The 12,057-nt window shown below is 38.8% G+C and overlaps 1 protein-coding gene across 6 annotated transcripts in view; it reads right to left on the bottom strand.

The window, feature by feature from the left end:
• Positions 1–12,057, bottom strand: part of LOC124874967 (zinc finger MIZ domain-containing protein 1-like) — a 149,605-nt gene that overhangs the window by 15,788 nt on the left and 121,760 nt on the right. The gene's annotated exons all lie outside the window — the stretch shown is intronic.

The raw sequence follows: 12,057 nt of genomic DNA, 5'->3' as shown, positions 1-12,057 counted from the left end.
ACTCTAAATCATCAGTCTCAGCAACTGGTGCATAAATTCAAGTATAATTCAAATAATCAGTTTCTCAGCACTTGAACTTTAACATTTCTTTTAGCACAGTGATCAGTTGAACACTAATTACATGCAGAAAATTCAAAGATCACCGCCTTATTAGAGGCGACTGCAACACTGAGCAAACATGGCTGACCACCCACTGCCTAAACAACTAAACAAACAATATGCTAAACTAAGATATTTTAATTAAGATTAAAAAAATTGAAAAAGTGTCAGTGTTGAAACTTTTTTTTAACATATTAAAACATTTGGCTGTACATACACATTCATGTACATACTGTTCCTTTTATAATTTATTTTATTAATCTAAAGCTTATGTATTTACACTTAATGTAACACTGTAAGCGTGTGAAACCAAAGTCAAGTTCCTTGTTTGTGCACACCATCTTGGTCAATAAAGCTGATTATGATTCTGATACTCCTGTATATTTGGATAGATTTTATCATAGATTTTACAAATATGGAAAATAGAGTCATACAGTAAATAACTTAAAGTAAAGTAAAGAACTAAGTGTTATTACAGACATTTAGTTTGATAAATTGAAGACAATTTGAAAGATGTTAAGCATTTTTGGGTTTTTATTTAAATGTAAAGTTGTAAAGATATACACATATAGATATTTTGTATATTTACCAAAACCTATTTTTATCCTTTGCCCATTCGTCTTTATATAGCCCAACTCAGTTAAATTGTTTATATAGGATCTGTAAACCTCAGTTTTTAGGTATTGCCCTAGAATCTCAACTGGATATACAGTACAGACCAAATGTTTGGACACACCTCATTCAGAGTTTTCTTTATTTTTATGACTATGAATATTGTAGCTTCACACTGAAGGCATCAAAACTATGAATTAACACATGTGGAATTATATACTGAACAAAAAAGTGTGAAACAACTGAAAATACGTCTTATATTCTAGGTTCTTCAAAGTAGCCACCTTTTGCTTTGATGACTGCTCCGCACACTCTTGGCATTCTGTTGATGAGCTTCAAGAGGTAGTCACCTGAAATGGTTTTCACTTCACAGGTGTGCCCTGTCAGGTTTAATAAGTGGGATTTCAAGCCTTATAAATGGGGTTGGGACCATCAGTTGTGTTGTGCAGGAGATGGATACAGTACACAGCTGATAGTCCTACTGAATAGACTGTTAGAAATTGTATTATGGCAAGAAAAAAGCAGCTAAGTAAAGAAAAACGAGTGGCCATCATTACTTTAAGAAATGAAGGTCAGTTAGTCCGAACAATTGGGAAAACTTTGAAAGTGTCCCCAAGTGCAGTCGCAAAAACCATCAAGCGCTACAAAGAAACTGGCTCACATGAGGACCGCCCCAGGAAAGGAAGACCAAGAGTCACCTCTGCTGCGGACGATAAGTTCATCCAAGTCACCAACCTCAGAAATCGCAGATTAACAGCAGTTCAGATTAGAGAACAGGTCAATGCCACACAGAGTTCTAGCAGCAGACACATCTCTAGAACAACTGTTAAGAGGAGACTGTGTGAATCAGGCCTTCATGGTAAAATAGCTGCTAGGAAACCACTGCTGAGGACAGGCAACAAGCAGAAGAGACTTGTTTGGGCTAAAGAACACAAGGAATGGACATTAGACCAGTGGAAATCTGTGCTTTGGTCTGATGAGTCCATGTTTGAGATCTTTGGTTCCAACCACCGTGTCTTTGTGCAGCGCAGAAGAGGTGAACGGATGGACTCTACATGCCTGGTTCCCACCGTGAAGCATGGAGGAGGAGGTGTGATGGTGTGGGGGTGCTTTGCTGGTGACACTGTTGGGGATTTATTCAAAATTGAAGGCATCCTGAACCAGCATGGCTACCACAGCATCTTGCAGCGGCATGCTATTCCATACGGTTTGCGTTTAGTTGGACCATCATTTATTTTTCAACAGGACAATGACCCCAAACACACCTCCAGGCTGTGTAAGGGCTATTTGACCAAGAAGGAGAGTGATGGGGTGCTGCGCCAGATGACCTGGCCTTCACAGTCACCGGAATTGAACCCAATTGAGATGGTTTGGGGTGAGCTGGACCGCAGAGTGAAGGCAAAAGGGCCAACAATTACTAAGCATCTCTGGGAACTCCTTCAAGACTGTTGGAAAACCATTTCAGGTGACTACCTCTTGAAGCTCATCAACAGAATACCAAGAGTGTGTGGAGCAGTAATCAAAGCAAAAGGTGGCTACTTTGAAGAACCTAGAATATAAGACATATTTTCAGTTGTTTCACATTTTTTTGTTCAGTATATAATTCCACATGTGTTAATTCATAGTTTTGATGCCTTCAGTGTGAAGCTACAATATTCATAGTCATGAAAATAAAGAAAACTCTTTGAATGAGAAGGTGTGTCCAAACTATTGGTCTGTACTTTAGTTCTGGATTGAAAGTTGAACCTGCACCAATGTCTCAAGTCCAGATTTGTAGACTACACAACTAATAGTGGTTGTGTCAATGAATTCTCCCACCGAATTGTGGCTCTTGGAAGCTCCTTCAGAGTTGCAATGATCCTCCTGGCTGCTCCTCTGATTAATGCTAATTACCCAGCCTGTCAGTTTATTTAGGTCTTGATAGATTTGCAGTTGTTCCATACACAGTGCACATTGCTCTGCAAAATGCTTAAAGTTTGGGATATTGTTTTTTATTCTAGCCTTGCTTTAGGCTATTATGTGAAATTTGATAGTAAGTGATTGCAATTGATTTTATTAAGGGGTGTAAGAGTAAAGGGGGTAGAATGCCAAATCCACGCCACCCTTTTGAGACTTTTATTTGTAGAAAAATTTAGAAAAACCAAGTTTGTGGCTGCAATGTTACATGTGAAACAACTCAAGGGGTGTAACACTCTTTCAATGTACTGTAGGTAGGGCTATGTAATAAATTGTTTAATTACAGGGATATAAAAATCTGTTAACTTGATTAACAACAAAGAATTATTTCACAGGCTCTTGAATACATCTTAAACAACATTTAAACTAAATCTCTCCAACAGTAGGAACAATTACGACAGACTTCATTTCTAGCAGGAAATAGTAACTAAAATTAAAAGTAAAATAGAAATGGCTGTAACTACTCCTCATTGCCACTAGAGTTCAGTCTGACTCTGTTTCTCCTACCCAAACCTACCCACCTACCACACTGACAGCCAACACAGTCTGTTGGATCATCATATGCTTCTCTTGTGCAGTGAATGTTTATGTACACAACGCTCACTTTTCCACCTCACTCCCTCTGGTTTTATGTAACTACTGTCTGCAGCATTAGAAAGGGGAAAGGAAAGCAGATTCAATCTAAGAGGAGGATAGCCACCTCTCTTTACGATTCATAAAGCTTCGAGGCCTTATGCAATAACAATAATAAAAAAGTTAGATCAGTGTGACAGCAGACAGTTCAGGCTGTCCTTGTATCCACACTGCAACATGCACACATGGGCTGCCTTGCACATTCTACCTTTACAATAAGAAAGGACTCAGTGCGTCACTGACAGAGGAAACACCAGGCTAATGGGGTTGATATGAGGGCTGAACAAACAAAAGCCACTGACAGCCTTTACAAACATGGCAACCCAGCTATGAGGCCACACATGGCTGCTTGCAAACACAGTATGAGCTTTACTGAGAGTATGCAGTGCACAAATAAATGGGACACAAGATGTCCTCTGACGCCGAGTTTCTGCATTGACACACAAGTGCGCTGCACCCACCCCCGCCCCCAAAAGGCACCTCCTATCCTTTCATTTAAACACTGAGCACACCAGCCTCGCTCTGTGTAAAGACGAGGGCTGGAATACAAAAGACATGTACAGATGGTGCCAGCAGTCTTCCTCCTCTCCCTCCCGTTTTAAAAGCAGCAAGGGGCTCAGGCACAGAGGCAGCTGGGTTTTTCTTCTTCCTCATGGTCCCCTCTTTTCCTCTTGCCTGTTCTTCATGAGGCAGATGCCAGGAGACAGGCTGTTCAGCTTCTCAGGAGAATTGATCTGACTTAAACGCGGCTGTGCTCTGGCTGACAGAAAAGGCCGCACAGGTGCACTTAAATTAAAAACATCACACTTGCAGGTAAATGCAACTTGCACCTTCCAATCAATCAAATGCAACCTGATCTAAGTGTGGCTAATACATTAATGCACGTTTATGTGCTATAATGTCCTGCAGTGTTTTAACAGCACCCTCCCTCCCCTCAAACATCCTGATGGGGAGAGTTTTTCAGTTCAAGAGCCTGGCAACCTGCCAGTATGTTACAGCTCAATTAGGTCCCATTATTCACTTCCAACAAGGGTAACTTGCACTTCTTCATGTTGATAAACATGTCTTCTAAATTTATCGGCTTTGGGTCAATTTACCCCATAGCCAACTCAAACCCTCATTTCATATCTACACATTACCCATGTACCTAAGTCTTAGTGTATGAGCTTTTCTTTCTTTTGTGGTAAAGTATTTTTTTATGAATAATGGAGTTAAATGGTCATAAAAAAAATCTAAAATCTCATGTATAATTATAATGTAAGATTGTTTGCTAAAAAGCATTGTGGTATGGCACATTTCTATTGATTGACACACGGTCAGTACAAAACGGCCTGCAGTAGGCTGCATCATTTTGTTGCAGTCATGCGTCGAATCTTTCCAGCCAGGGTTAGGTTTCATATCCACTTTAACAACCATTGATTAACAACCGAAGTAATTGTCTATATTCCACTCAAAGCCAATTTAAGCAAACAAAACATCTGTGACTCGCTCTGTTACGTTAGTTTGATCTGGGGTCATAATCTGTCATATTTCAAAAGAGTCAACTGGTCAATACGGGGATCAGAACTACAATCAATAGGAATAGGGCCTAATACAAAGCTTTCAGAAAATAATCTACAATTAAATGAAATTTGAAGTCAAATTTTTATAACTATTTATCTTCATACTTCTTGAAAATTCCCAATTACAGCAAAAAATTGACAGATTTACTATGGTTTAAGCCCCCAGGAATGAAATGGTTTGCTTACAGGTTTAAGATATAAACTTTAATAGGATGCGATTAAATGGGAATGCATTGGTATGAAATGGGCCATGTTTTTCCAGAACCCTCCAACCGGCCTACAGTTTTAAAAGAGGTAACAAAATGCACCCCTTGCAGGAAACGATTAACGCAAGGTCGATACCACACGTCCCACTGACTTTAATTCGGTACAAAATGGTGCCATATACCAAAACTGCAGAAAGATGAAAAGGTGCAGGGTGTAAATGACTAGCAATCCAATTTATCCTGTCAACATACCAACATGTGGAGTTGACCATTTCGCCATTTTGTAACTTTGCAGTTCTGGTCATTTTGTACCTGATATTTCCTTGGAGGAGGTTGTTGTCTACTCTCAGTTGTTTTGTATCCTAAATGTGTCAGTTCATAACTATCAAGGGAACATTTTGTTAATTTCTATAATGTGCTACTGGTATACTGTATGGGAATGTAGTTATATGACTCGAATGAAAAATATCTACCTGCAGGAGGTCATTTATTGATCAGTGGCCATAATCTGTCAGATTTGGTAAGAATCAACTGGCCCAAATGGGAATCATAATAAGGGGAATAGAGTGTAATGCAAAGTTTTTAGATAACAAAATTAAATTGTACATGAGATTAAATTTTTTTTATCACTTATCACCATTATTTATGAAAATACTGTAGAAATAAACTCATACACCATGGCTTGCTTAAATGGTTTCTTTACAGGTACAAAATGGTAGGTGAAAGGGACGAAATTGCACCATAGCCACTGACATGAGGCTTTCTGGCCAATTTCACAACCAACATAGACAGCTGCAGGGCAAGAATTAGCAGAACAGAGAAATGTCTACAAATGGACCGAACAGTTAACCACTTAAAGAAGAATTATTCTGCACTACTGCTGAATAAAAATCTTATCACAGCTTAGTTACCACCTCCACTTAGCACCAGCTTGTTTGAATGTGCACCTCTGTCATTCACCTGACGAATTAACTTCAGGTATCATATAACAAGAGAAACAGAGAATCATTTATTCCTTACACTCCCAACCCTCCTCATCTCTTTCATGAAAACAACTCTTTGGATGACGGACACAAAAGGATTAGTGCCCCCCCACAGATGGCACTTCAATGGACTTGTCTGTCTCCTCCAACAGCCAAAACTGGAAATAATCGCCTCAGGTGTTGGGTTTCCAAATACCAATCTGAACAGATTTGAACTAGTGTTCTGCCACGTTTTCGTTGGTCTTCTTGGTGGCAAATACTTTATACCCCTCTTTCTGTGAAGAGAAAGAAACATCCATATTTCCTTGGTAGATAGTCCCAGGGGGAATGGCCTAGTCTGAACCATATTGATATTCTGGTGCTCAGCTGTCTCTGCCTGATGGTCAACCATGGCGAATGGTGGTAAACGCATCTGGTGGGACTAGATGGGTGGCTTAGCAGCTTGGCCTGCAGCTTCCAGACCTGTCATAAAGCCCCTGGGATAGATGACAAATGACATCTACTGCATCTCTGACAGTTGTTCAGTGTTCTGTCCAATGATAATGTACACCCACCACCCCAAACACATTACCATTGTCAAGTCGTTCACTTTTGCTTTCCGCACGACTGTTTGTATGCATCTAAAGCTTACTCATTTGTGACTGGCCATCAGTCTATGGGGGACTGGGGAAACCAGAACACTTTGGGTTCCTAGAAAAAAATGTGGACCATAAATTTGTATTGTCATGTGATTACTTTGATGTTTTACTAATGACTTTCAGCAGTTTAAGCTTGGTTTCTATTTCTATTTTATTTTGCATGAAGAGGCCTCTTAATAAACCAGTCATTTGATTTAGGTGTGTTAAACCAGGGCAACTAAACATGCAGGAAATTTGCTCTTTAGGACTGGAGTTGTACCATCTGGCCTGGACATAAATCCAAGTTTTGGCAAGACTCAAAAATGTATGTTCACCGACATTCTTCCAATCTGAGCTTAAGCTATTTTGCAAAGAAGGAGCAATAATTTCAGTCTCTAGATATGCAAACCTGGTAGAGCCATTCCTCATAAAACTTTCCTGAACACTATATCTAAATAGTAAAACATGGTGGTAGGAGTACCATAATGTGGGAATGCTTTTCTTTGCATTGACATTTGCACAACACACTTTTCAGGTTCTTATTAGTAAAGAAATCTGAAAACCATGTATCATGTCCCTCTCACTCAAAAATTATACATTATTTGTGTTGGTCTATCATATCATATCCCAAAAAAGCACATTTTTGATGTTTCTAGAGATTTTCAATGGTCTTTTAAAAATATGTGTTGAGTGATTTTTTACTAGATACTTAAAAGTTTAGTCACCTTGAAGTTCCAAAGAGATGACAATAGTACAAAAAACACTGACTCTCCTGGTACAGCATCTGCTCCTGGCAAGACAGCATTCTTGAATCTACCATTTGAATGGGAGCTTTAGCATAATGCCTACACTGTTATAGGTGATGAGATTCAGGTGGATGCTAAAGCAACAACGATCCTCTAAGAAAAAGACCCCAGGAAAATTGTGCTCCTCATGACCACATCAGACTCTTTTAAAGTTTTATCTGCTTCAACTAATAAGAACACACATTTATTTTAAAGTAAGAACATCGTTAATACTTTAGTATGACAAAAACACAAGATTACAATAAACTCAAACTCACTCAATCACACTGAATAGGTAATACAACAGCAAGTTGATGGGGCAGCTCAGAAAATGGTATGAATGGTTTCCTTTACAAAAGCCCTAACACATGTTAAAACTCTCCTCTCCTCTCCTCTCCTCTCCTCTTTTCCTTGCCGGTTTCTGGCTCTGCACTGCATGGTAAGGCACATGCCAGCTCTTATGATCCTCATCCAACCCCAACCTCCACCCTCTCCTTGCTGCTCTGTATCTAACAGACACCTGCTCCCTTGTGAACACTGGACAATCCACCTGGCATCATCCCACATGGCAACTTGGCCACCAAATGTCCACGCTAAAAACAGTGCACACCCGCTCATTACATTATCAGCATTACATATACACGTGTCCCCATTCTAACTGTAATAAAGAAGATCATTGCAACTCATTTTTGCTGTAAACTGCTCGTCAAAAATCAAGACCCTGAAACAGCTTGTTTGAAGGCATCCAACCAGAAGGCCTGAAAGGAGAACAAAGAGCAAACTAACAAGGGCAGCTCTAGTGGGATGCGCTCTTCAGTTTTTGATGGCGCCTCTATTCACATTCTATTGCTCCTCCCTTCTTTGTCTCTGCCCAGAAAGTGAAGAATGGACACAAAGCTCCTGCAGGCCAAAGTCAATTAAAATAAGAGAGTGTGGGGAGCCCCCTGAATCCCTGGTAACAGAAACCATGCAAAACAACTAAGTTTTTAGTCAAATAATTTTTTTACTTAAAGTCAATGGGGGCTCTCCAGATCTTATGAGAACCCATGGATGTTTCCTCACAATAAATGAGAAATTACTGTGAACTTAGTTTAATGCAGGTCCAGTCAGCACCAAGCTGTCCTGCATGAATTTTAAATAAAAAATTGGTTGACGTACATCTCACCAGCTAGCTATCGAGCCTCTCTTTGTCCTCACAAAATTTACACAATGGCTATAGAGATCTTCCTCGCAAAACCCAATGAGAATGTTACTTGATCTCATGCTATGAATTAGCAGCTAGGTTTTATGGTCCATTTCAGGGCTGCCCCAGCTTAAATACAGCCTCCTGCTGGCCACATGGCCACAATGTCGTGCCATGTCTATCTGAGGAAGAGAAGCCTGGGGGGGGGAGGGGGAAGCTGCTGGAGGCAAGCCAGATAGGTTTTACTGAAGCCATAAGCATATGGAGCCAAGTGGAAGGGAAAAGCACATGCAAAAAAGGAAAACAACACAGATTTAATGTTATTGAAATCTGGTGTTCCTTAACTTCTCACTCATGCTACTGTACTATCGTTCAGTTCATAAAAGAAACAGTCAAATTGCTTAAGACGCAAATACAAATCTGTGAATGTAAAAAGGATGAAATCGTGAATTAAAAAAAGTCAAAAGAGAGAAGATAAGATGTTTATCTTCAAAGAGAATCTCGAATCTAAATTGAGATAAGGATTATTACAGTAAACCTTTAAATACATCTATTTAGCACTAATTATTTGCCAGCTGGAAGATGGTGTGCTACATTTGACAATCCCACATTGATTTATGTAGAACTCATCGCAGCAATGTCTTGGTTATGGTTAATCAGAAGCCAACGCTCGTCTAAGAAATGCATTATTTCCTAACATATTCTCCGTACTGTTCAGGGGTTTTTGAGATCTATAGTATTTTACACACCCTTCTGAGAATTAATGTTGTAATCTTGTGTCTTTTCTGGCAATGTTAGGATGTCTGGATTAAAACCTACATCCCAGTAAAAAAGCAAAAATCTGGCAAAAATGGTTCATGTGTAAGAAGTCGGGTTTGACAGCTTTTATTTGCAATGTAAAGTTTTTTTTAAGGGGTTTCACAATATTGTATTAGACTATGTTTACTTTCTGTAACACAGTGGCCTAGTTCAAAAATGGATATATGCCAAAACTATTTATTTGCTTAACATTGTACTATAAAACACTGATTCTAAAATTTTGATTACACATACCTCCTAAGAAAATAGTCCAGAACAGTAATACCACAGGAATAGGACTTTTTGTTAAAAGAAGGGAATAAATACTGTTCTTATCTATTTTTTTTAAGTTGAAGGATGTGAATGAATTATTTCAGTTATAGCCAGTCAACCTTTTCAAGTGTTGCTGATGCACCTGTTTCTACCACACCTTTTCCTTCCACTCAACTTTCCAAGACAATGTTTCCATACAGCGGACTGTAAACAGCCGGCTTCTTTAGCATTGACTTTTTGTGATAGGCCCTCCTTGTGGAGGCTGTTAGCAACTGTCAGGACTTCGCCATGATAACACGGCCATTCCAAAATATTTCTGTAGTAGAAATCCTTAGTTTATCACTAAGTACAGCAATTAGCATTGGGTTAATTTTCTAAACTGGAACTTTAAAATGTTTAAGTTGGATTTTGTGTCATTTGTGTCAAATCTGTAGCTTCCAGCACTTGTTTACAGGTTGTCCACTTCAGTTTATATTTGAACCTGTACTAGTATTCTCTGTTGGACTTCTCTTTAGACCAGTTTGCTAGTCTAAAGAGCAGTCAGAAATGGCTATTTCTGACTTTCAGTTTTACATTACAGTTATTCTGTAAATGGTTGATATCAAATGTACCTCTAAAGCCGACCCAAGTACCATTCGTGGTACTTTTACCACATCAGTTGTAAAACATATCAGTGCTTTCTCTAAAATGTGACGTTCTTTTGTAAAATTCACCTAAAGAAATTGGAGTATGCTACAAAAAGTGCATCTACATAATTGCCCCATTAGCATTAGTACCAACTCAGCACAGTTCATCTTGGCTCTAACTGGTTTGGTTAGTTTTCCATTACAACTGAGAACCATCTCAGTGTGGGCGGAATCGTTAATAGAAATGCCTAAAAAGTAAGTAGAGCAGTACCAAACCGCACTGAGTAGGGACTAGTGGCAAAGAGGCAAACATGTAAGACTAACATCATGATCCTGATGCAGTAAGAAATGGTCTGCGTGCCAAAATCTGCAAATTGTTTAGCTTGATCTTGTCATGATATGACATCCTTGGACTTGGTTTGTGTTTTGTGTTAACTTTTGTTTAGTTCTGTTTCCCTGTGTTGTTAATCAGTTCCACCTGTGCCCTCTGCTTCCCTGCCAGCTTGTCACACCTGTTCTTAGTTCCTGTGATTACCTGCCTTTGTTTTCTCCTTGTATATTAGTTGGTCTGTGTTCTTTGTTCCCCGCTGGTTCCTCCGTCACTATTCCTCGTTCACTACCCTTGTTCATGCTCAGTTTTGCCACATTACAGAACTATGTACACATGTAAGTTTTTGGCTCGACTCATATTTGTACTTGTTGGATTATGTTACGTTTTGAAGACCTTTAATGAAAGAATAGTCTTCCTCTCATCATGCGGCTGCCAAGCTCTTATCTGCACTTTGGTCCGATACAAACCAAGAACGTGATAGATCTTCCCTGACTGGTGATTAGCTGGTTTGAAACTCAATTTTCCTTTTTTTTCTTCTAACTAATCAGTGCATCATATCGAAATAGTATCAGGTCACACTGGCAACAACAGTCTGCAGTAAGGAAGTTGTTACTAAGACTCAAAGCTTGGCGTTTTTCTGTCTTTTGGGAATTTAAAAACAATGTCAAAGGAAACAAGAGTAAAGCTTTTTTAAAGGAAAATAAATTCTCAAGGAAATGTTGAGACTGTGTGGTTTTAACAAGCTGTGAGGAACTGAGAGAGAGACTTTCATGAAATAACAGGAAGGCAAAATAGAACCGTGTTTTACAGCGACTGCATCACCTCTGATATGTCACAGTACCTCTGCTCCTAAAATAAACAACTAATGACTGCTCAAGGAAGATTTGAATATATATAATGAATGCTATTACTTATATTACTTACATTTCTTAGAAAGAAATCAGAATGGTTCTAAAAAAGGCACTAACAGGTCAGAGGATTATGAAAACCTCTATTAAATATAAAGACAAATGATGCTGTAATTATCTTAACTTTTTTTCAGACAAGTTGTTTCTTAACCATTTATATTTTTCTAATATATACAGATAGCTCCTTGAAATTTTTTATGTTTACATAGTAAACACTTTAATAAATGCTTAATGAATGATTAAATGAGTGCATAAAAAACTTTCAATGTGCTATTTATAAATAAATATGTGGTAACCAATGAAACATAAGCAAACCAAGTAGAAATTGTAACCCATTAGATAAGATAAATTGTATTAAAAATCTAAATGAAATAAATTCTGTGCGACTGATGAACCTTTCGCCTGCCCAAACAACCACCTGCACTGACGCAGAGTATTTTTAACCACGTACGTCTCTAACCAGATTATCAGACCAGCAAAGAGGC

The sequence above is a fragment of the Girardinichthys multiradiatus genome, chromosome 10, assembly GCF_021462225.1.
Source record: "Girardinichthys multiradiatus isolate DD_20200921_A chromosome 10, DD_fGirMul_XY1, whole genome shotgun sequence".
In the NCBI taxonomy this organism is placed as follows: Eukaryota; Metazoa; Chordata; class Actinopteri; order Cyprinodontiformes; family Goodeidae; genus Girardinichthys; species Girardinichthys multiradiatus.
The sequence above is the reverse complement of the archived record's forward strand: the minus strand, read 5'-3'. Positions and strand labels throughout refer to the sequence as shown.